The sequence below is a fragment of the Limanda limanda genome, chromosome 21, assembly GCF_963576545.1.
Source record: "Limanda limanda chromosome 21, fLimLim1.1, whole genome shotgun sequence".
Lineage (NCBI taxonomy): Eukaryota > Metazoa > Chordata > Actinopteri > Pleuronectiformes > Pleuronectidae > Limanda > Limanda limanda.
This window is the reverse complement of record NC_083656.1, coordinates 22,072,034-22,096,175: the sequence shown is the minus strand read 5'-3', so window position 1 is coordinate 22,096,175 and position 24,142 is coordinate 22,072,034. Positions and strand designations below refer to the sequence as shown.

General features: G+C 42.3%; 19 non-coding genes across 19 annotated transcripts; all 19 read left to right on the top strand.

Moving 5' to 3' along the window:
- Positions 1-12,005: 12,005 nt before the first annotated feature.
- trnak-cuu (transfer RNA lysine (anticodon CUU)) lies at positions 12,006-12,079 on the top strand. Its single transcript has one exon. It is a non-coding gene; the product is annotated as a tRNA-Lys (tRNA).
- Positions 12,080-12,370: 291 nt separating this feature from the next.
- trnak-cuu (transfer RNA lysine (anticodon CUU)) lies at positions 12,371-12,444 on the top strand. Its single transcript has one exon. It is a non-coding gene; the product is annotated as a tRNA-Lys (tRNA).
- A 286-nt stretch (positions 12,445-12,730) lies between these two features.
- trnak-cuu (transfer RNA lysine (anticodon CUU)) lies at positions 12,731-12,804 on the top strand. The gene has a single exon. It is a non-coding gene; the product is annotated as a tRNA-Lys (tRNA).
- A 589-nt stretch (positions 12,805-13,393) lies between these two features.
- trnak-cuu (transfer RNA lysine (anticodon CUU)) lies at positions 13,394-13,467 on the top strand. The gene has a single exon. It is a non-coding gene; the product is annotated as a tRNA-Lys (tRNA).
- Positions 13,468-13,767: 300 nt separating this feature from the next.
- On the top strand, positions 13,768-13,841 carry trnak-uuu (transfer RNA lysine (anticodon UUU)). The gene has a single exon. It is a non-coding gene; the product is annotated as a tRNA-Lys (tRNA).
- A 587-nt stretch (positions 13,842-14,428) lies between these two features.
- trnak-cuu (transfer RNA lysine (anticodon CUU)) lies at positions 14,429-14,502 on the top strand. The gene has a single exon. It is a non-coding gene; the product is annotated as a tRNA-Lys (tRNA).
- Positions 14,503-15,465: 963 nt separating this feature from the next.
- On the top strand, positions 15,466-15,539 carry trnak-cuu (transfer RNA lysine (anticodon CUU)). Its single transcript has one exon. It is a non-coding gene; the product is annotated as a tRNA-Lys (tRNA).
- Positions 15,540-16,876: 1,337 nt separating this feature from the next.
- On the top strand, positions 16,877-16,950 carry trnak-uuu (transfer RNA lysine (anticodon UUU)). Its single transcript has one exon. It is a non-coding gene; the product is annotated as a tRNA-Lys (tRNA).
- A 587-nt stretch (positions 16,951-17,537) lies between these two features.
- On the top strand, positions 17,538-17,611 carry trnak-cuu (transfer RNA lysine (anticodon CUU)). Its single transcript has one exon. It is a non-coding gene; the product is annotated as a tRNA-Lys (tRNA).
- A 589-nt stretch (positions 17,612-18,200) lies between these two features.
- trnak-cuu (transfer RNA lysine (anticodon CUU)) lies at positions 18,201-18,274 on the top strand. Its single transcript has one exon. It is a non-coding gene; the product is annotated as a tRNA-Lys (tRNA).
- A 673-nt stretch (positions 18,275-18,947) lies between these two features.
- trnak-cuu (transfer RNA lysine (anticodon CUU)) lies at positions 18,948-19,021 on the top strand. The gene has a single exon. It is a non-coding gene; the product is annotated as a tRNA-Lys (tRNA).
- Positions 19,022-19,321: 300 nt separating this feature from the next.
- trnak-cuu (transfer RNA lysine (anticodon CUU)) lies at positions 19,322-19,395 on the top strand. The gene has a single exon. It is a non-coding gene; the product is annotated as a tRNA-Lys (tRNA).
- A 674-nt stretch (positions 19,396-20,069) lies between these two features.
- Positions 20,070-20,143, top strand: trnak-cuu (transfer RNA lysine (anticodon CUU)). The gene has a single exon. It is a non-coding gene; the product is annotated as a tRNA-Lys (tRNA).
- A 589-nt stretch (positions 20,144-20,732) lies between these two features.
- On the top strand, positions 20,733-20,806 carry trnak-cuu (transfer RNA lysine (anticodon CUU)). Its single transcript has one exon. It is a non-coding gene; the product is annotated as a tRNA-Lys (tRNA).
- A 589-nt stretch (positions 20,807-21,395) lies between these two features.
- On the top strand, positions 21,396-21,469 carry trnak-cuu (transfer RNA lysine (anticodon CUU)). Its single transcript has one exon. It is a non-coding gene; the product is annotated as a tRNA-Lys (tRNA).
- Positions 21,470-22,252: 783 nt separating this feature from the next.
- trnak-cuu (transfer RNA lysine (anticodon CUU)) lies at positions 22,253-22,326 on the top strand. Its single transcript has one exon. It is a non-coding gene; the product is annotated as a tRNA-Lys (tRNA).
- Positions 22,327-22,626: 300 nt separating this feature from the next.
- trnak-uuu (transfer RNA lysine (anticodon UUU)) lies at positions 22,627-22,700 on the top strand. The gene has a single exon. It is a non-coding gene; the product is annotated as a tRNA-Lys (tRNA).
- A 302-nt stretch (positions 22,701-23,002) lies between these two features.
- trnak-cuu (transfer RNA lysine (anticodon CUU)) lies at positions 23,003-23,076 on the top strand. The gene has a single exon. It is a non-coding gene; the product is annotated as a tRNA-Lys (tRNA).
- A 961-nt stretch (positions 23,077-24,037) lies between these two features.
- On the top strand, positions 24,038-24,111 carry trnak-cuu (transfer RNA lysine (anticodon CUU)). The gene has a single exon. It is a non-coding gene; the product is annotated as a tRNA-Lys (tRNA).
- The last annotated feature ends 31 nt before the right edge of the window (positions 24,112-24,142 follow it).

Genomic DNA, 24,142 nt, shown 5'->3' with positions numbered 1-24,142 from the left:
GTGTGTGTGTGTGTCTACGTAGTCTCCACATAGGCTTGAGTGGAGAATACGTAATTTACCCTCGACACCCGACATTGAACTGAGCAAACAGCGGAGAAGTTCTTGAAGATGGATGACATTAAATTAATAATTGAAGTGGAGAAGTAGTACAGTGAGCTGTACGATCCTCGGCCGTGTTGTTTAAAGACAACATTAAAAAAGGACAAATGCTGGGACACCGTTTCAGTTAATAACAAATATCAGCTGTATGTGTGATCACGGGGAGGAATCGCAGGATGACCGCCGCGGAGTTCAGCGTGTCCGGTGTGCAGCCTGGCCCCAGCGTGCTAGGGATCTACGCGACGCTTACGCGACGCTTACGCGTCCGGTGTGACAGCCTAGCGTTTACGCGACGCTCACGCGACGCTTACGCGACGCCAACGCGACGCTAACGCGTCCGGTGTGTGGCCGGCGTAAGACTGAATCGCCCTTACCTAATGAGATGCCATGCTTTTACTTAATTAACATAACAGTACATTATATATTCAAATTTTGGAACCGTTATGGTGGTTTTGCAAATATTATTTTTGAAAATTATTTGCAAATTATTAGGACATTACTGCTGGACATTTTTCAAAGCTTGCCGTTTTAGATGGATTTCCTTTCCTACAGGAAATTATTAGTTTCAGTTCCTTTCAGCGCAATATGAGAGAAACTTTAAGTTTATACAATAATCAATCACAAAGAACAAAGTTCAAAGTGTTTCACTGTCCCTGTCCGTACAGTCCAGAACCCCTTAACATCCAGGATCTGAGCTGCCAGAAAGCATTGCTTGCATCAGCTATCTTTTTGGTGGATAACGTTTCTGCAGCAACTCTCAAAAGTTGATTTACAATCTGCAAGTAACTCAATGGGAACTAACATGTCCCCTATACTGTAAAAGTGCATTTTAGTAACAAAACCCTAATCGCAGCCAACTTCCCACTGTGATGCCCAGCTGTATATATATTAAGAAAGTAGGGAAGGAGATAAGTACGGTGGCCCTGAGAAATCAACGCACAGCAACTTAAGAAAACACATGCAAGTGGACAAAACACAAAGTAAGAAAACATCTTCATCAATGCATGCTCTTCAGCCCCTCTGCAGTAGCTCCCTGTACACACATGACACACGGAGCTTCTCTTTCCAGCTTCTCCTTCCTCTTCTTCATCCTTATCACATCAAAGTAATTCTTATCTCATCAGTACATGTTACTAACTTGACCTCTTCCCCGGAGTTTCTGTGCTTTATCGCCCGCAGATGCAGGGCCACAGCTGTGGCCGCACCATGGATAACAATTTGTGGATCACGCATCAGAGGTCGCAATGGTGGATCTAGTATGGCAGATTCTATATCGTGGGGGCTGATCGTAGTGGTAACGGAGGATCCTTTGTCGCGTTGGCATCGGATGGTGGTGGACCACGACCGAGGCGGCGGCTGATGATGGATCCTAACTGGCGGCAGTGGACAATGACTGTGGACTATAGTGGATCCCATCTTGATGCTGGATCGTGATCTTCCTGGCTGCTGACCATAGACTATGATTGCAGCAGGACTGCTTGATATATAGTATTGAAGTTATCCTTCAAAATGTTTACCCTCATAAATGCTGCTAAAAACTTTAATCCTGATGATGTTTTACTACACTTGACATCTATTGCACTTCTGTCTGTCCTGGGAGAGGGATCCCTCACATGTAGATCTCTGTGAGGTTTCTACGTATTTTTACCTGTTAAAAGAGTTTTTAGTAGTTTTTCCTTACTCTTGCTGAGGGTTAAGGACAGGGGATGTCACACCATGTCAAAGCCCTATGAGACGAATTGTGATATGTGAATATGGGCTATACAAATAAAATTTGATTGATTGTACAGTGTTCATTTTGAAAATCATTGTATCAGGCCATCATGAAATACCGGGCGAGTGTGTGTGTGCTCCCAAATAGCGCACACACACACTGGGCCCGGGGCTCCGCCCCAGCCCTCTCGCTCGGAGAGACCATAGACTGTATATATAAATGGACATAGGGTCCGTGACGTCACCTGTTGGTTTCTGGAGAGTGAAAACGGACTAGTGGTAGGCGTTCACCCGGCACCATCTTGCTGGTGCTGACTCCTCCTAGTTCCTGGCTTACCAATAAATGGGCAAAGAGGAGGAGCGCCAGTGAAGAGTGACAGCTGAGCGACGCCCGCAGAGCTCAACGTTACCTGGTTAGCTCAGGCTAAGGAGCTAGACTACCCGCGACATGATACCCGCGGCTGCTTACCGGCTAGCGCTGCGTCCTGATGGTCGCGAACAAACTCACTAGAGGTAAGTAACCTTGAAACTACACAAAAACAAAACCTATTGCTTTATATAATATCTATATATTATATATATATCATAATATCATATGCTTACATGCCTCAAGTGTTTTTAATATGTAATTGTTATAAAAGTTACCTTGTTTTTAACAGATTGAAGCAAATTAACTACATTTCTACAGAGTTGTGTGTTTGGTTGCTTGATTTTAATAAGTTAATATCCTAAGCTACATGTGTAATTTGCAGGTAACAAATGTTCTGATACAGGCTGGTAAAACCAGCATTACTATTACCACCTCATTTATTTAGCCTGTTATGTAATTTTATAAGATTAAAATCTCCACACACCAGTGTTGTAAACGGTTCTCATATTTATTATATGATTATGTTTTCACACTGAGAAAAGTGCAGAGACTTTATGTGCACTATTAACAACAGCTCTGTGGGAGATTATCACCTTGAATATTACAGATGAGGTAGAAAGACATTTAATCTATTTGTAAAATGTTTAATTTCTTTCAGTACATTACAATTCATTTAGCTGACGCTTTTATCCAAAGCGACTTACAATATGTGCATTTAACCATGAGGGTACAAACCCAGAGCCCAGTACATCAGTTCTGTCTGAAATCTGTGGTGCTTTCACCTGCTGAACACAGAAGAAATTGTAAGAACCAGTCTTTGCTGTAACATACACAACATAAAACATTCTTTAACAGTGAGTTTCTTCTTTTCATTAGATGAAGCACTGCAGCACCTGATGTCCTCAGCACCAACATGGTGGAGATCGGTAGCTTCAGGCTGGTCAACATGAGGACGGCCTGTCCCATCTTCATCTGCACAACAATTTGTGTTTTCCTCCCTTAACTAAAGATGACCTGCAACTGTTTAGAGTTGGAAGTCATTGCTAAGTGTTCTGGATAATAGAGTTAATTTCTATATTCATTATGGTTGGTTAAAAAAATTAACACTTATCAGAACAATGTTTATCTTTTATTTTCTGATTTGATACACTTTAGATAAAAACCCAGTGTTTTATTTTTCTTCTTTGCCATAGCAGACAGAACACGGTCAGCACAGCTGTGTCCTTCAGGCTCGTCCGTAGCTAATAAAATGACAGGAAACATAAAAGTATTGCATATATTATTTAATGCATTATGTGTTATGTGCAATACTTTGCTTTGATTGTTTGTAAGTTACGAAAAAGGTCTGTACCTGGAGTCAGTGTTGAAGTGATGACTCTCAGTGTTCAGTCTGGTTGGATTCCAGTTGTGTCTTATGTTGGACATCCTAGAGGAACATTCAACACAAATACACAGATATGTAAAGTCATACATGTGCCAGGTTAACTCCATAACAGACTTTTAAATGGTAAAAATAAAAGTTTATTAATTTAAAATTCATCAGATCATAATCATTTCAGCTTAGGAAATAGGTGGTGGACATTAGCCTCAGGTTCTCTATGCTCTGTCTATTCTAGTAAAGTTACACTTGCTATAATTTATTTATGTGACACAAAAATACGTATTTCTGCATGTCCACTTTTTCTCTGAGGGTTAACAGTCGACATCTGCAGTAAGAAAGTTTATTATTTATGAAAAATAAACCAAAAACGTTTACAGTTTAGCAAATTTTCCAAGATCACTGACGGACACCGACTGTAACAACTCCAAACTGCGGCAGCAACAACAAGCGGACGTGTCCATCACTTTTAGGTGTCCTCTGGAAACACTTCCGTTGTCGTTTTCTGTATTTGCTGCGCATTTCTGTATTTGCTGCGCGTTTCTGTAATGTGTTGTGTTGTGAAATTGATGAGGATGTTTTCTCACTTTGCTTGTGCACTGCATTGAGCTTGCAGGGCCACCGTAGATAAGCGATAGTGGAAGGGAAAAATCACTGGGAACCACAAATGCAAGTTAATGGTAATTATGAAATAATAAAGGTCTGCTAACAGAAGATAATAGCCAAATGAATAGAAATGTTGTTGAAGGGAAGTAGAAGGAGGAGAACGGAATAAGCTGCTGTTATCAGGACATTCTTATGTTTACAGGGAACCTCAATTACATGTACACTGTACACACAATGCAGACAAACACACAGTGAATATACAAAATCTTAATAACAAATAAAGGTGTCCACATAGCACTCAGAGGGCCTCACCGATCAAATTTTGCCTTGTTATCCAACTCTCTGTTTACATTTGGATCTTTGTGTGTTTCCACAGTTTGACATACAACTGAAGACACATCCAGGTGCCTCATCCACTTCTCCAACATCCTAAAGTAAGTACGCAACATTTCCCACTTTACTGTCATCATTTCTTGCCGTCTTTTCTCTTTCTTGTCTCCATCTCGTCTCAGCCTGGACTGAAATCACGTGGATGAAAATGAACCACATTCCCCAGTTTTGCTGTGTTGTGCCAATGCTCAGTGTATGTTGAAATTCTCTCCTGGTTGGAATCAAATGAATTGTTCTATAATAGGGGTGTAGCTGCTTTGAACACAGAACACTCAAAGTAGTCTTAAATAACTTCCTAGCAATAGAGAGACAACATAGAGAGTGTTGTTGTTGGTAACTAAGAAGGTTCCTTTACACAAATGTGTCCGAACTCCACTTTTACAACTTGCTGCTGCTGTAAGCCATTTGATTCTGAAAACAGTATCCTCCTCTTGAATCATGCTATGAATTGATCCCACAGATTTCCCTCCACAACGAAGGTGTTGGTTCACAACTGCAGTTGGGCTGAGGCCTGCAGGGGTTCGCAATATAAATCGGTACATAGCTTTGACTAGCACTTTCCAGTTGTAGAACAAATTCAGCATGAACCAGATATTATTTTAATCAACCAAATGAAGAATCGTTTTGAGTGTATCTTCATTGTATAAACAATCAGCTCGGAACAACTAATGCATATATCAAATCAAACAATGGCAATCTTGGTTAAATAGTCAAAGTCACATCATTATGTCTGTACTTACTAAGACTAAAATCATCCTTCTACAACATACCACCATTTATATGTGTTTAAGTAGCTTAAAACTAGCTGCATGTGAATGAACAATAATAGAAAGAACAGAGTGATTACACAATTATTGGATAGCAATGTAACTGTTCACCTCGTTGGTGGTTGGGGTGGATGACAAGTCAACAGTCACACCAGAAACCATGGTTTGAATATTTTCTGAGGTTAGGTTATACAACAACAGCACATTGGTTTTGGTTAGCATGAGTGCCACTTTGCTGAAATAACCCAGATCAGAATCTTAATGTAACCCGCATGAGCAGATGCTCTAGTGGAAACAAATATAAAGTCTGACCATTTTACAGATATTTTTAGTTTCAACATATTTACAAATTGTCAAATCAACAACGCATCCTCATTGTTCTAATAGAAAGAATATTCGAGCTGAGGCATTGTTTTGATGAGTGGAAGGAACATTAATATCCTTAACCAAATGAAACACTTCTAAAGTTGGCTACAACCAGAAGCCCATCAGTTTTCTGCATGTCCCTATTTGTCACTTTAGACTTTAAAAATGTGAGTTAAACTGTCTGTCAACAGAGGTGAGACTGAAATCAGATTGGGCAACAACACTGTGGACATGTCAATATGCAAGGAGACACCAAACCGCTTTTATTCACTTAAAGTGAAAGGCTGTTTTTGCGGCACAGCAGAAACACTGAAAGAAATCACAGCTCTCAGAGTAATTTATTTTTCAACACCCATGCTTTTTTATTTTTTTTAATATTATTTGACTCTCCTTGAAATTAACAGCCTCTCCTTCATTAGTGAAAAGAGAACCTGTATCATTGTTTTGAATATAGCCTTAGGTCACGACACTAAAATGAAACAGACCCTATTAATTTTAGGGTTCTGGCTGTGGCCTGTGTGGGTGTGTGTGTGTGTGTGTGTGTGTGTGTGTGTGTGTGTGTGTGCGCACACATATATGCCTGAGCATCAAAGGGAAATAAGCGTGGGGGGGGTTGCAGACAAGCTGTTCTCTATGCATTCTTTGAACATTAATTGTACTCTCTAAATCTCTCTTCTATCTTACAACACACACAGAAATACACAAGAGTTACACTGCACTTTATGAAAAATTTCCTCATCCTGATGAACCTTTGATACTAAGAACATAATGGACATAAGAGTTTGATTAATGTATTGGTCATCCCTCCAATAATATTAATATTCGTGAGATTTGGCTCTATGGGTCTAGAATAACCAACCGAAACAGTTTCTTGTCATTCCATGTAATGTCGCTGTTTTTACTAAATTACTGATATTGCTCCACAGTAGGGGTTCTCAAACTTTTGCAAGCTTGGCCCCCCCGCCGCCCGTCACCCGTCACCGCCGCCCTCAACTACACCACCATATAAAGATAGATAGATAGATAGATAGATAGCATATTGTTATTGATAGGCCTGACGTGTCAAGGTTAGGCTATTGTTATTGTTAGGCCAACACAGACAATTATTCTTATATTACACAGTGTGTGTGAAGTTAATAAAGTTCTAATTGCAACGTTGTGGTCTCGGCGGATGATTGAAGATGTAAAGGTAGGTGTTAAGGAGAAAAGGGCTAGCTGCAGTTGAAAGACGTTAGCTGGCTAGAAGGCTAACTCTTGGGGCTACAAGCTTTCTAAAGAGACTGTGGAGCAAATTACTCCTTAGATTAGGCTACGAATAGGCCTACTGCACGTGCAGGAAGGTATTACTAAGGAAGGAGTGAGTCTTTAAAAAGACTGTTTATAAAGAAATTAATATCTGAATGATAGAGGAAACAAGAGCAATCGCACAAACTCTGCAGGGTGTCGTCTCAGTGAGGGTGAGTGCTGACCATGCCTGCGGTTACTTTTATTCTCGGAAGCGTACGTGCAACTCGCGTTCAAATGATAACACTCCTCTTTTGATTGGTGGATCAGGAACGAAACAGCATTTGATTTGTTTTTATGTCAGTCAAGCCCCTTGCATTACGCCACTAAGGGAGCTTTCACTAACCAGTGACAGGTCAGTGGTCATTTTTTTTAAATAAAAAAAAAATAATTAATATTATTTATTTTTTTTCTCCATCTGTGACATCACGCCCCCCTGGAGACTGTTCGCGCCCCCCACTTTAAAAACCACTTTAACTAAACTAACCATTAGGTGTAAAAGTGACTCATGAAACACAGAAATCTCGGCGAAAAGAAGTGTCTGCACACCAGTTGATGCTCCCACAAACTTTAATTACTTGCCAAATAATGTTTAAGGCACAAAAGTATCACTTTCCTTGTCGCAAATCTGTCATAAGCATCATGCCCTCTTTGTAGTTGCACTGTAGAGTTTCTCCCCATGTCATCACACTCCTTGCATGTCCTCCAACGACGATCTGGTGGTTGTTTCCTACTCTTAAACTTTAAACTAAGGAAGACAGTGCTTTTGATGCTATTCCTCCTAAACTTTGAAAATCTCCCTTTGCGGACAAATTTCGACACAAACATGAGAACACATTTGATTTATTCCTGTTTTGTGTTGCTTTTATTCCCTTTAAGTCTGCAATTAGTTTTTTGTTGTTGCATCTTAATCATTTTATTGCTGTTTTTGTATTATTATTATTATTAGGGCCCGAGCACCTCCGGTGGGAGGCCCTATTGAAATTGAAAAGATTATTATTATTATTTTTTATTATTATTTTTCTTCATACAAAGTGATTGGCTTTTTGAGGGCTTTAACGTGCTCAAAAATGTTTTAAACTTTGCAGTAAATTAGAAGGCGGTGAAAATTTACGTATTCTTGAGGATTTGGAAATGGGCGTGGCAAAATAGCTCAACAGCGCCACCTACAGAAAAGCCCCTCATTTAGCATTCACCGATCCTCACGAAAAAAATACCCAGTTGCGTATCGTGACCAGACGCACAATAAAGCCTCTCAGTGCGTTATGAAAAAAGCAACAGGAAGCCCGCCATTTTGGATTTAGTCGCCATTTTGGCGATATTCCACGTTTTTACTTTGATGTACTTGTCGTAGGGCTTTCATCGGATCAACTTAAAATTTAGACAAGTGTCGTGACAACAATATGGAGTACTAAAGTTATCAAAAAAATCAACTTTTCGTCAGAGCCTGTGACCGTGGCGTGGCGTCAAAGTTTGATTAAACGCCATCAAAACACGGGCGGCTGTATCTCGGACATATTTGGTCCAATCGAGTCCAAACTACACACATAAGACAAGAGTCGCGACCTGAAGACATCAACACAGAAATCGTCACTTAAAAGCACAGCGCCCCCTGGTGGCAACAGGAAATGTCTTGTTTTTGGTACGTCTTACACTTCAAAGGATTCCTCCTCATCCACTTTGCACAACCAAGTGAAACTATACTAGTGTCATCACAACAATGTGGACATCTAAAGTTATCAAAAGCTCACGTTTTCGTTACACCGTGTGACCGTGGCGTTGCGTCAAAGTTTCCATCGAATAAAGACTCAAATTCTAAGCTGAACCTACACTATTAAGACACTAGACGGCAGCAAAGACCATGGTTTGATCAAGGAACACATCTTCTTTCCCAGGGATAGAGGTCATTCAGACAGTTTGAATGTGTTTGAAACTAATTTATATTTATAGATGTTTGACAATTAATGTTGTTAGATAACTTTAGATTAGATTAGATTAGATTAGATTTCTTTATTTATCCACACAACGGGGAAATTCACTTGTTACAGCAAAAAAGAGAAAAACAGAATTTAAATAACAGTGCCGAAGCAACAATAAAAAAGAAAGATCAAAATATATACACTACTAAACTACACATAATGAGAGTAAAAATATACAGAAAACAAAAACAAAAAACAACCTGCAAAACAGACACTGTGCAAAAGCAGGTACTGGGGAGAAAGTGGAATGATGTAAGTGTTATTGTAATGAAAACAAAAGTATTATAAGTTATATTGCAACAGTAGTGACCATGATACAGAAAAAATAATTAAAAGTAAGTGACCATAATATAAATAATACTACAAGATAGTATAAAGGAAAATATAAATATTGCAATGTAACCATTATAAGTGACCATGATATAAATATAGATGTAAAGTGTTGAATATTATTGTGCATAGTAGTGATCTGAGTAAAAAAATAAAAAAAAAATAAGAAAAATAAAAATACAAATACAGCTATGGTGAGAGGTTGAGTGGAGATAAAGATAATAGACAGGGACTACAACATTATCAGGTGGTGCTGGTGTTGTAGAGCCTGACTGCAGCCGGGATGAAGGACCTGCGGAACCTCTCCTTCTTACACCGTGGGTGTAACAGTCTGCTGCTGAAGGAGCTGCTCAGGGACCCCACATTGTCATGTAGGGGGTGAGAGGTGTTGCCCATGATGGACGCCAGCTTGGCTAACATCCTACTATCCCCCACTTCCTCAATGGAGTCCAGAGGACAGTCCAGGACAGAGCTCGCTCTTCTTATCAGTCTGTTGAGCCTGCTCCTGTCTCTGTCCGTGCTACCCCCCCTCCAGCAGACCACAGCGTAGAAGATTGCTGAAGCCACCACAGAGTCATAAAAAGTCCTGAGGAGAGCCCTGCACACTCCGAAGGACCTCAGCCTCCTCAGCAGGTGGAGGCGGCTCTGGCCCTTCTTATAGAGGGCATGTGTGTTGTCGGACCAGTCCAGTTTGTTGTTGAGGTGAACACCCAGGAATTTGTAGTTCTCCACCACCTCTATGTCCAATCCCTGGATGTTCACTGGTGTTAAGTTGGATGCTTTTTTCCAGAAGTTCACGATCATCTCCTTCGTCTTGCTGGTGTTCAGCTGAAGCTGGTTGAGCTCACTCCAGCTGACGAAGTCTGTGATGACCGCCCTGTACTCCAGGTCATTCCCCTCAGGAACACATCCAACGATGGCTGTGTCATCTGAGAACTTCTGGATGTGGCAGTGGGTGGTGTTGTGGGTGAAGTCGGAGGTGTAGAGGGTGAAGAGGAAAGGGGAGAGCACCGTACCCTGAGGGGCACCTGTGCTGCAGAGCACCACGTCAGACACACAGTGATGGAGCCTCACATACTGTGGTCTCTTGGTGAGGTAATCCGTTGTCCATGCAGCCAGGTGTTGGTCCACTCCCACGTTCTCCATCTTCACTTTGAGCAGTGAAGGCTGGATGGTGTTGAATGCACTTGAGAAGTCAAAAACATGACCCTCACAGTGTTCCTGCTGTCCTCCAGGTGTAGCAGGGATCTGTGCAGCAGGTAGGTAACTGAGTCATCCACCCCAATCCCAGGCTGGTAAGCAAACTGCAGGGGGTCCAGCTGTGAGCCCACCAGCAGTCGTAGGTGTCTCAGGATAATCCTCTCCATCGTCTTCATCAGGTGAGAAGTCAGGGCAACTGGCCTGAAGTGGTTAGGCTCCTTGGGGCGCGGCGTCTTCGGCACCGGGACCACACAGGAGGTCTTCCACAGGGCTGGGACTTTCTCCAGGCTCAAGCTTAGGTTGAACAAATGCCTGATCACACCACAGAGCTGGTCAGCACAGTCCTTGAGCAGTCTTGGGCTGATACCATCCGGGCCCGGGGCCTTCCTTGCCTTGATCTTCTTGAGTTGGCTTCTCACCTGATCATATGTTATAGAGAGGGGGGTGGAGGATGACTGTGGTGGGGGTGTGGGGGTGAGGAGTGGTGAGAGTCTCAAGGGGGGATGATGATCTGGAGATGGGGTGGGGGTTGGCTGGTGGGGGTCAGGTGTCGAAGGTGGCAGGCTGAGGAGGGGAGGGGGAGGGGGGGCTGGCCAGGAGAGGTGTGAAGAGGGGGCAGGGGGGGGTAGTTCATGATTAAGGATAAAAAGGAATATTTAACATGTACGTTACACTGTGTGACTGCGGCCCGGCGTCAAAGTTTGATTACACGCCATCAAAACACACGCTTCTGTATCTCAGACATATTTGGTTCAATTGAATCCAAACTAGCCAGGTAAAACAAGAGTATCCACCTGATGACATCTACAAAGTAATCATGACTTAAAATCACAGCGTCACCGGCTGGCTACAGGAAGTGAAGCGTTTCTTCTTGCCGCAGAGCTCAAGACACATGCAACGCGGAGAGGAGGGCTTGGTCATCGAACGCTCTCTCTTCCCCGACCGCGACAGACTTGAAACGCGCGTGTGCTCGGGCCCGTTAGTGCTACAACGTAGCCCTAGTTATTATTATTATTGTTGTTGTTGTTTTGTCAAAAGCTTTGCGAGGTTCTGTTCGTGCAGAAAGGCGATTGATAAAAACACTTCTCGGATAATATTTTTTCTATATTGATGGGGGAAAAAAAGCATGTTAGGGGATTGATATCAATGAGTGTTTACATTTTGCAGCAGATCCAAATACAAGTTTGGATTTCTGGTGGATCCAGGAATTAACTTTTTTCACTTTAACATGGTGAGTTAGCTCTGGCAGAGGTATGTGCTCGGATTGAAAACTACAAAAGATGGATCCGTAACCAATGCATTGCATGGATGTGCTTGATCTGCTTGCGAAAGAGTTAGGCAACATGGTTCTGGCTGGCTTAACTCACGGAACATGTGACGAAAAGTTTAGGGTAAAACCTTCTCTATAATCTGATCATTTCCTCAGACGTAGGTTGTTTTAGCACTGAAGTGTTTTACTTCTCATGACACCTATTTCTTTCAATCTGACGTTTCTCCTGTGATGTGATGTATTGGTGGCAGAAGCCCGGCTAGCTCAGTTCGGTAGAGCATGAGACTCTTAATCTCAGGGTCGTGGGTTCGAGCCCCACGTTGGGCTATGGAACTTTTAAGATAAGGAATTGCGCACAAGCATAATAGGATTGAAAACTACAAAAGATGGATCCGTAACCAATGGATGTGCTTGATCTGCTGGCAAAAGAGTTAGGCAACATGGTTCTGGCTGGCTTAACTCACGGAACGTGATGAAAAGTTTAGGGTAAAACCTTCTCTGTAATCGGATAATTTCCTCAGACCTAGGTTGTTTAAGTACTGAAGTGTTTTACTTCTCATGACACCTTTCTCTGTCAATCTGACGTTTCTACTGTGATGTGATGTATTTGTGGCAGAAGCCCGGCTAGCTCAGTTCGGTAGAGCATGAGACTCTTAATCTCAGGGTCGTGGGTTCGAGCCCCACGTTGGGCTATGGAACTTTGAAGATAAGGAATTGCGCACAAGCATAATAGGATTGAAAACTACAAAAGATGGATCCGTAACCAATGCATGGCATGGATGTGCTTGATCTGCTGGCAGAAGAGTTAGGCAACATGGTTCTGGCTGGCTTAATGAAAAGTTTAGGGTAAAACCTTCTCTGTAGTCGGATAATTTCCTCAGACCTAGGTTGTTTAAGTACTGAAGTGTTTTACTTCTCATGACACCTTTCTCTGTCAATCTGACGTTTCTACTGTGATGTGATGTATTTGTGGCAGAAGCCCGGCTAGCTCAGTTCGGTAGAGCATGAGACTCTTAATCTCAGGGTCGTGGGTTCGAGCCCCACGTTGGGCTATGGAACTTTGAAGATAAGGAATTGCGCACAAGCATAATAGGATTTAAAACTACAAAAGATGGATCCGTAACCAATGCATGGCATGGATGTGCTTGATCTGCTGGCAGAAGAGTTAGGCAACATGGTTCTGGCTGGCTTAACTCACGGAACGTGATGAAAAGTTTAGGGTAAAACCTTCTCTGTAATCGGATCATTTCATCAGACCTAGATTGTTTGAGTACTGAAGTGTTTTACTTCTCATGACACCTATTTCTTTCAATCTGAGGTTTCTCGTGTGATGTGATTTTTTGGTGGAAGAAGCCCGGCTAGATTATATAGCAAAAATAGGATTGAAAACTACAAAAGATGGATCCGTAACCAATGCATATCATGGATGTGCTTGATCTGCTTGCGAAAGAGTTAGGCAACATGGTTCTGGCTGGCTTAACTCACGGAACATGTGACGAAAAGTTTAGGGTAAAACCTTCTCTATAATCTGATAATTTCCTCAGACGTAGGTTGTTTTAGCACTGAAGTGTTTTACTTCTCATGACACCTATTTCTTTCAATCTGAGGTTTCTCGTGTGATGTGATGTATTGGTGGAAGAAGCCCGGCTAGCTCAGTTCGGTAGAGCATGAGACTCTTAATCTCAGGGTCGTGGGTTCGAGCCCCACGTTGGGCTATGGAACTTTTAAGATAAGGAAATGAGCACAAGCATAATAGGATTGAAAACTACAAAAGATGGATCCCTAACCAATGCATAGCATGGATGTGCTTGATCTGCTGGCAAAAGAGTTAGGCAACATGGTTCTGGCTGGCTTAACTCACGGAACGTGATGAAAAGTTTAGGGTAAAACCTTCTCTGTAATCGGATAATTTCCTCAGACCTAAATTGTTTAAGTACTGAAGTGTTTTACTTCTCATGACACCTATTTCTTTCAATCTGACGTTTCTCCTGTGATGTGATGTATTGGTGGCAGAAGCCCGGCTAGCTCAGTTCGGTAGAGCATGAGACTTTTAATCTCAGGGTCGTGGGTTCGAGCCCCACGTTGGGCTATGGAACTTTTAAGAAAAGGAATTGCGCACAAGCATAAGAGGATTGAAAACTACAAAAGATGGATCCCTAACCAATGCATAGCATGGATGTGCTTGATCTGCTGGCAGAAGAGTTAGGCAACATGGTTCTGGCTGGCTTAACTCACGGAACGTGATGAAAAGTTTAGGGTAAAACCTTCTCTGTAATCGGATAATTTCATCAGACCTAGATTGTTTGAGTACTGAAGTGTTTTACTTCTCATGACACCTATTTCTTTCAATCTGAGGTTTCTCGTGTGATGTGATTTTTTGGTGGAAGAAGCCCGGCTAGATTATATAGCAAAAATAGGATTGAAAACTACAAAAGATGGATCCGTATCCAATGCATATCATGGATGTGCTTGATCTGCTTGCGAAAGAGTTAGGCAACATGGTTCTGGCTGGCTTAACTCACGGAACGTGATGAAAAGTTTAGGGTAAAACCTTCTCTGTAATCGGATAATTTCCTCAGACCTAGGTTGTTTAAGTACTGAAGTGTTTTACTTCTCATGACACCTTTCTCTGTCAATCTGACGTTTCTACTGTGATGTGATGTATTTGTGGCAGAAGCCCGGCTAGCTCAGTTCGGTAGAGCATGAGACTCTTAATCTCAGGGTCGTGGGTTCGAGCCCCACGTTGGGCTATGGAACTTTGAAGATAAGGAATTGCGCACAAGCATAATAGGATTGAAAACTACAAAAGATGGATCCGTAACCAATGCATTGCATGGATGTGCTTGATCTGCTTGCGAAAGAGTTAGGCAACATGGTTCTGGCTGGCTTAACTCACGGAACATGTGAAGAAAAGTTTAGGGTAAAACCTTCTCTATAATCTGATCATTTCCTCAGACGTAGGTTGTTTTAGCACTGAAGTGTTTTACTTCTCATGACCCCTTTTTCTTTCAATCTGAGGTTTCTCCTGTGATGTGATGTATTGGTGGCAGAAGCCCAGCTAGCTCAGTTCGGTAGAGTTCAAGACTCTTAATCTCAGGGTCGTGGGTTCGAGCCCCACGTTGGGCTATGGAACTTTTAAGAAAAGGAATTGCGCACAAGCATAAGAGGATTGAAAACTACAAAAGATGGATCCCTAACCAATGCATAGCATGGATGTGCTTGATCTGCTGGCAGAAGAGTTAGGCAACATGGTTCTGGCTGGCTTAACTCACGGAACGTGATGAAAAGTTTAGGGTAAAACCTTCTCTGTAATCGGATAATTTCATCAGACCTAGATTGTTTGAGTACTGAAGTGTTTTACTTCTCATGACACCTATTTCTTTCAATCTGAGGTTTCTCGTGTGATGTGATTTTTTGGTGGAAGAAGCCCGGCTAGATTATATAGCAAAAATAGGATTGAAAACTACAAAAGATGGATCCGTATCCAATGCATATCATGGATGTGCTTGATCTGCTTGCGAAAGAGTTAGGCAACATGGTTCTGGCTGGCTTAACTCACGGAACGTGATGAAAAGTTTAGGGTAAAACCTTCTCTGTAATCGGATAATTTCCTCAGACCTAGGTTGTTTAAGTACTGAAGTGTTTTACTTCTCATGACACCTTTCTCTGTCAATCTGACGTTTCTACTGTGATGTGATGTATTTGTGGCAGAAGCCCGGCTAGCTCAGTTCGGTAGAGCATGAGACTCTTAATCTCAGGGTCGTGGGTTCGAGCCCCACGTTGGGCTATGGAACTTTGAAGATAAGGAATTGCGCACAAGCATAATAGGATTGAAAACTACAAAAGATGGATCCGTAACCAATGCATTGCATGGATGTGCTTGATCTGCTTGCGAAAGAGTTAGGCAACATGGTTCTGGCTGGCTTAACTCACGGAACATGTGACGAAAAGTTTAGGGTAAAACCTTCTCTATAATCTGATCATTTCCTCAGACGTAGGTTGTTTTAGCACTGAAGTGTTTTACTTCTCATGACCCCTTTTTCTTTCAATCTGAGGTTTCTCCTGTGATGTGATGTATTGGTGGCAGAAGCCCAGCTAGCTCAGTTCGGTAGAGTTCAAGACTCTTAATCTCAGGGTCGTGGGTTCGAGCCCCACGTTGGGCTATGGAACTTTTAAGATAAGGAATTGCGCACAAGCATAATAGGATTGAAAACTACAAAAGATGGATCCGTAACCAATGCATGGCATGGATGTGCTTGATCTGCTGGCAGAAGAGTTAGGCAACATGGTTCTGGCTGGCTTAACTCAAGGAACGTGATGAAAAGTTTAGGGTAAAACCTTCTCTGTAATCGGATCATTTCATCAGACCTAGATTGTTTGAGTACTGAAGTGTTCTACTTCTCATGACACCTATTTCTTTCAATCTGAGGTTTCTCGTGTGATGTGATTTTTTGGTGGAAGAAGCCCGGCTAGATTATATAGCAAAAATAGGATTGAAAACTACAAAAGATGGATCCGTGACCAATGCATATCATGGATGTGCTTGATCTGCTGGCAAAAGAGTTAGGCAACATGGTTCTGGCTGGCTTAACTCACGGAACGTGATGAAAAGTTTAGGGTAAAACCTTCTCTGTAATCGGATAATTTCCTCAGACCTAGATTGTTTTAGCACTGAAGTGTTTTACTTCTCATGACACCTTTTTCTTTCAATCTGAGGTTTCTCCTGTGATGTGATGTATTGGCGGCAGAAGCCCGGCTAGCTCAGTTCGGTAGAGTTCAAGACTCTTAATCTCAGGGTCGTGGGTTCGAGCCCCACGTTGGGCTATGGAACTTTTAAGATAAGGAAATGAGCACAAGCATAATAGGATTGAAAACTACAAAAGATGGATCCCTAACCAATGCATAGCATGGATGTGCTTGATCTGCTGGCAAAAGAGTTAGGCAACATGGTTCTGGCTGGCTTAACTCACGGAACGTGATGAAAAGTTTAGGGTAAAACCTTCTCTGTAATCGGATAATTTCCTCAGACCTAAATTGTTTAAGTACTGAAGTGTTTTACTTCTCATGACACCTATTTCTTTCAATCTGACGTTTCTCCTGTGATGTGATGTATTGGTGGCAGAAGCCCGGCTAGCTCAGTTCGGTAGAGCATGAGACTTTTAATCTCAGGGTCGTGGGTTCGAGCCCCACGTTGGGCTATGGAACTTTTAAGAAAAGGAATTGCGCACAAGCATAAGAGGATTGAAAACTACAAAAGATGGATCCCTAACCAATGCATAGCATGGATGTGCTTGATCTGCTGGCAGAAGAGTTAGGCAACATGGTTCTGGCTGGCTTAACTCACGGAACGTGATGAAAAGTTTAGGGTAAAACCTTCTCTGTAATCGGATAATTTCATCAGACCTAGATTGTTTGAGTACTGAAGTGTTTTACTTCTCATGACACCTATTTCTTTCAATCTGAGGTTTCTCGTGTGATGTGATTTTTTGGTGGAAGAAGCCCGGCTAGATTATATAGCAAAAATAGGATTGAAAACTACAAAAGATGGATCCGTATCCAATGCATATCATGGATGTGCTTGATCTGCTTGCGAAAGAGTTAGGCAACATGGTTCTGGCTGGCTTAACTCACGGAACGTGATGAAAAGTTTAGGGTAAAACCTTCTCTGTAATCGGATAATTTCCTCAGACCTAGGTTGTTTAAGTACTGAAGTGTTTTACTTCTCATGACACCTTTCTCTGTCAATCTGACGTTTCTACTGTGATGTGATGTATTTGTGGCAGAAGCCCGGCTAGCTCAGTTCGGTAGAGCATGAGACTCTTAATCTCAGGGTCGTGGGTTCGAGCCCCACGTTGGGCTATGGAACTTTGAAGATAAGGAATTGCGCACAAGCATAATAGGATTGAAAACTACAAAAGATGGATCCGTAACCAATGCATTGCATGGATGTGCTTGATCTGCTGGCAGAAGAGTTAGGCAACATGGTTCTGGCTGGCTTAACTCACGGAACGTGATGAAAAGTTTAGGGTAAAACCTTCTCTGTAATCGGATCATTTCATCAGACCTAGATTGTTTGAGTACTGAAGTGTTCTACTTCTCATGACACCTATTTCTTTCAATCTGAGGTTTCTCGTGTGATGTGATTTTTTGGTGGAAGAAGCCCGGCTAGATTATATAGCAAAAATAGGATTGAAAACTACAAAAGATGGATCCGTGACCAATGCATATCATGGATGTGCTTGATCTGCTTGCGAAAGAGTTAGGCAACATGGATCTGGCTGGCTTAACTCACGGAACATGTGACGAAAAGTTTAGGGTAAAACCTTTTCCATAATCTGACCATTTCCTCAGACGTAGGTTGTTTTAGCACTGAAGTGTTTTACTTCTCATGACACCTATTTCTTTCAATCTGAGGTTTCTCGTGTGATGTGATGTATTGGTGGAAGAAGCCCGGCTAGCTCAGTTCGGTAGAGCATGAGACTCTTAATCTCAGGGTCGTGGGTTCGAGCCCCACGTTGGGCTATGGAACTTTCAAGATAAGAAATTGCGCACAAGCATAATAGGATTGAAGCTACAAAAGATGGATCCGTAACCAATGCATAGCATGGATGTGCTTGATCTGCTGGCAGAAGAGTTAGGCAACATGGTTCTGGCTGGCTTAACTCACGGAACGTGATGAAAAGTTTAGGGTAAAACCTTCTCTATAATCTGATCATTTCCTCAGACCTAGATTGTTTTAGCACTGAAGTGTTTTACTTCTCATGACCCCTTTTTCTTTCAATCTGAGGTTTCTCCTGTGATGTGATGTATTGGTGGCAGAAGCCCAGCTAGCTCAGTTCGGTAGAGTTCAAGACTCTTAATCTCAGGGTCGTGGGTTCGAGCCCCACGTTGGGCTATGGAACTTTTAAGATTAGGAATTGCGCACAAGCATAATAGGATTAAAAACTACAAAAAATGGATCCGTAACCAATGCATAGCATGGATGTGTTTGATCTGCTGGCAAAAGAGTTAGGCAACATGGTTCTGGCTGGCTTAACTCACGGAACGTGATGAAAAGTTTAGGGTAAAACCTTCTCTGTAATCGGATAATTTCCTCAGACCTAGATTGTTTTAGCACTGAAGTGTTTTACTTCTCATGACCCCTTTTTCTTTCAATCTGAGGTTTCTCCTGTGATGTGATGTATTGGCGCCAGAAGCCCGGCTAGCTCAGTTCGGTAGAGCATGAGACTCTTAATCTCAGGGTCGTGGGTTCGAGCCCCACATTGGGCTATGGAACTTTTAAGATTAGGAATTGCGCACAAGCATAACAGGATTAAAAACTACAAAAGATGGATCCGTAACCAATGCATAGCATGGATGTGCTTGATCTGCTGGCAAAAGAGTTAGGCAACATGGTTCTGGCTGGCTTAACTCACGGAACGTGATGAAAAGTTTAGGGTAAAACCTTCTCTGTAATCGGATAATTTCCTCAGACCTAGGTTGTTTAAGTACTGAAGTGTTTTACTTCTCATGACCCCTTTTTCTTTCAATCTGACGTTTCTCGTGTGATGTGATGTATTGGTGGCAGAAGCCCGGCTAGCTCAGTTCGGTAGAGCATGAGACTCTTAATCTCAGGGTCGTGGGTTCGAGCCCCACGTTGGGCTATGGAACTTTTAAGATAAGGAATTGCGCACAAGCATAATAGGATTGAAAGCTACAAAAGATGGATCCGTAACCAATGCATAGCATGGATGTCCTTGATCTGCTGGCAGAAGAGTTAGGCAACATGGTTCTGGCTGGCTTAACTCACGGAACGTGATGAAAAGTTTAGGGTAAAACCTTCTCTGTAATCGGATAATTTCCTCAGACCTAGATTGTTTTAGCACTGAAGTGTTTTACTTCTCATGACCCCTTTTTCTTTCAATCTGAGGTTTCTCCTGTGATGTGATGTATTGGCGGCAGAAGCCCGGCTAGCTCAGTTCGGTAGAGTTCAAGACTCTTAATCTCAGGGTCGTGGGTTCGAGCCCCACGTTGGGCTATGGAACTTTTAAGATTAGGAATTGCGCACAAGCATAATAGGATTAAAAACTACAAAAGATGGATCCGTAACCAATGCATAGCATGGATGTGCTTGATCTGCTGGCAGAAGAGTTAGGCAACATGGTTCTGGCTGGCTTAACTCACGGAACGTGATGAAAAGTTTAGGGTAAAACCTTCTCTGTAATCGGATCATTTCATCAGACCTAGATTGTTTTAGCACTGAAGTGTTTTACTTCTCATGACCCCTTTTTCTTTCAATCTGAGGTTTCTCGTGTGATGTGATGTATTGGTGGCAGAAGCCCGGCTAGCTCAGTTCGGTAGAGCATGAGACTCTTAATCTCAGGGTCGTGGGTTCGAGCCCCACGTTGGGCTATGGAACTTTGAAGATATGGAATTGCGCACAAGCATAATAGGATTGAAAACTACAAAAGATGGATCCGTAACCAATGCATGGCATGGATGTGCTTGATCTGCTGGCAGAAGAGTTAGGCAACATGGTTCTGGCTGGCTTAACTCACGGAACGTGATGAAAAGTTTAGGGTAAAACCTTCTCTGTAATCGGATCATTTCATCAGACCTAGATTGTTTGAGTACTGAAGTGTTTTACTTCTCATGACACCTATTTCTTTCAATCTGAGGTTTCTCGTGTGATGTGATTTTTTGGTGGAAGAAGCCCGGCTAGATTATATAGCAAAAATAGGATTGAAAACTACAAAAGATGGATCCGTAACCAATGCATATCATGGATGTGCTTGATCTGCTTGCGAAAGAGTTAGGCAACATGGTTCTGGCTGGCTTAACTCACGGAACATGTGACGAAAAGTTTAGGGTAAAACCTTCTCTATAATCTGATCATTTCCTCAGACGTAGGTTGTTGTAGCACTGAAGTGTTTTACTTCTCATGACACCTATTTCTTTCAATCTGACGTTTCTCCTTTGATGTGATGTATTGGTGGCAGAAGCCCGGATAGCTCAGTTCGGTAGAGCATGAGACTCTTAATCTCAGGGTCGTGGGTTCGAGCCCCACGTTGGGCTATGGAACTTTTAAGATAAGGAATTGCGCACAAGCATAATAGGATTGAAAACTACAAAAGATGGATCCCTAACCAATGCATAGCATGGATGTGCTTGATCTGCTGGCAGAAGAGTTAGGCAACATGGTTCTGGCTGGCTTAACTCACGGAACGTGATGAAAAGTTTAGGGTAAAACCTTCTCTGTAATCGGATAATTTCATCAGACCTAGATTGTTTGAGTACTGAAGTGTTTTACTTCTCATGACACCTATTTCTTTCAATCTGAGGTTTCTCGTGTGATGTGATTTTTTGGTGGAAGAAGCCCGGCTAGATTATATAGCAAAAATAGGATTGAAAACTACAAAAGATGGATCCGTAACCAATGCATATCATGGATGTGCTTGATCTGCTTGCGAAAGAGTTAGGCAACATGGTTCTGGCTGGCTTAACTCACGGAACATGTGACGAAAAGTTTAGGGTAAAACCTTCTCTATAATCTGATCATTTCCTCAGACGTAGGTTGTTTTAGCACTGAAGTGTTTTACTTCTCATGACACCTATTTCTTTCAATCTGACGTTTCTCCTGTGATGTGATGTATTGGTGGCAGAAGCCCGGCTAGCTCAGTTCGGTAGAGCATGAGACTCTTAATCTCAGGGTCGTGGGTTCGAGCCCCACGTTGGGCTATGGAACTTTTAAGATAAGGAATTGCGCACAAGCATAATAGGATTGAAAACTACAAAAGATGGATCCCTAACCAATGCATAGCATGGATGTGCTTGATCTGCTGGCAGAAGAGTTAGGCAACATGGTTCTGGCTGGCTTAAATCACGGAACGTGATGAAAAGTTTAGGGTAAAACCTTCTCTGTAATCGGATAATTTCATCAGACCTAGATTGTTTGAGTACTGAAGTGTTTTACTTCTCATGACACCTATTTCTTTCAATCTGAGGTTTCTCGTGTGATGTGATTTTTTGGTGGAAGAAGCCCGGCTAGATTATATAGCAAAAATAGGATTGAAAACTACAAAAGATGGATCCGTATCCAATGCATATCATGGATGTGCTTGATCTGCTTGCGAAAGAGTTAGGCAACATGGTTCTGGCTGGCTTAACTCACGGAACATGTGACGAAAAGTTTAGGGTAAAACCTTGTCTATAATCTGATCATTTCCTCAGACGTAGGTTGTTTAAGCACTGAAGTGTTTTACTTCTCATGACACCTATTTCTTTCAATCTGAGGTTTCTCGTGTGATGTGATGTATTGGTGGAAGAAGCCCGGCTAGCTCAGTTCGGTAGAGTTCAAGACTCTTAATCTCAGGGTCGTGGGTTCGAGCCCCACGTTGGGCTATGGAACTTTTAAGATAAGGAAATGAGCACAAGCATAATAGGATTGAAAACTACAAAAGATGGATCCGTAGGTTGTTTTTAGACGTAGGTTGTTTTAGCACTGAAGTATTGGTGGAAGAAGCCCGGCTAGCTCAGTTCGGTAGAGCATGAGACTCTTAATCTCAGGGTCGTGGGTTCGAGCCCCACGTTGGGCTATGGAACTTTTAAGATAAGGAAATGAGCACAAGCATAATAGGATTGAAAACTACAAAAGATGGATCCGTAACCAATGCATAGCATGGATGTGCTTGATCTGCTGGCAAAAGAGTTAGGCAACATGGTTCTGGCTGGCTTAACTCACGGAACGTGATGAAAAGTTAAGGGTAAAACCTTCTCTGTAATCGGATAATTTCCTCAGACCTAGGTTGTTTAAGTACTGAAGTGTTTTACTTCTCATGACACCTATTTCTTTCAATCTGACGTTTCTCCTGTGATGTGATGTATTGGTGGCAGAAGCCCGGCTAGCTCAGTTCGGTAGAGCATGAGACTTTTAATCTCAGGGTCGTGGGTTCGAGCCCCACGTTGGGCTATGGAACTTTTAAGATAAGGAATTGCGCACAAGCATAATAGGATTGAAAACTACAAAAGATGGATCCGTAACCAATGCATAGCATGGATGTGCTTGATCTGCTTGCGAAAGAGTTAGGCAACATGGTTCTGGCTGGCTTAACTCACGGAATATTTGACGAAAAGTTTAGGGTAAAACCTTCTCTGTAATCGGATCATTTCCTCAGACCTAGGTTGTTTTAGCACTGAAGTGTTTTACTTCTCATGACACCTATTTCTTTCAATCTGAGGTTTCTCGTGTGATGTGATGTATTGGTGGAAGAAGCCCGGCTAGCTCAGTTCGGTAGAGCATGAGACTCTTAATCTCAGGGTCGTGGGTTCGAGCCCCACGTTGGGCTATGGAACTTTTAAGATAAGGAATTGCGCACAAGCATAATAGGATTGAAAACTACAAAAGATGGATCCCTAACCAATGCATAGCATGGATGTGCTTGATCTGCTGGCAGAAGAGTTAGGCAACATGGTTCTGGCTGGCTTAACTCACGGAACGTGATGAAAAGTTTAGGGTAAAACGTTCTCTGTAATCTGATCATTTCCTCAGACCTAGATTGTTTTAGCACTGAAGTGTTTTACTTCTCATTACCCCTTTTTCTTTCAATCTGAGGTTTCTCCTGTGATGTGATGTATTGGCGGCAGAAGCCCGGCTAGCTCAGTTCGGTAGAGTTCAAGACTCTTAATCTCAGGGTCGTGGGTTCGAGCCCCACGTTGGGCTATGGAACTTTTAAGATTATGAATTGCGCACAAGCATAATAGGATTAAAAACTACAAAAGATGGATCCGTAACCAATGCATAGCATGGATGTGCTTGATCTGCTGGCAAAAGAGTTAGGCAACATGGTTCTGGCTGGCTTAACTCACGGAACGTGATGAAAAGTTTAGGGTAAAACCTTCTCTGTAATCGGATAATTTCATCAGACCTAGATTGTTTGAGTACTGAAGTGTTTTACTTCTCATGACCCCTATTTTTTTCAATCTGAGGTTTCTCGTGTGATGTGATTTTTTGGTGGAAGAAGCCCGGCTAGATTATATAGCAAAAATAGGATTGAAAACTACAAAAGATGGATCCGTAACCAATGCATAGCATGGATGTGCTTGATCTGCTTGCGAAAGAGTTAGGCAACATGGTTCTGGCTGGCTTAACTCACGGAACGTGATGAAAAGTTTAGGGTAAAACCTTCTCTGTAATCGGATCATTTCCTCAGACCTACGTTGTTTTAGCACTGAAGTGTTTTACTTCTCATGACCCCTTTTTCTTTCAATCTGAGGTTTCTCCCGTGATGTGATGTATAGGTGGCAGAAGCCCGGCTAGCTCAGTTCGGTAGAGCATGAGACTCTTAATCTCAGGGTCGTGGGTTCGAGCCCCACGTTGGGCTATGGAACTTTTAAGATAAGGAATTGAGCACA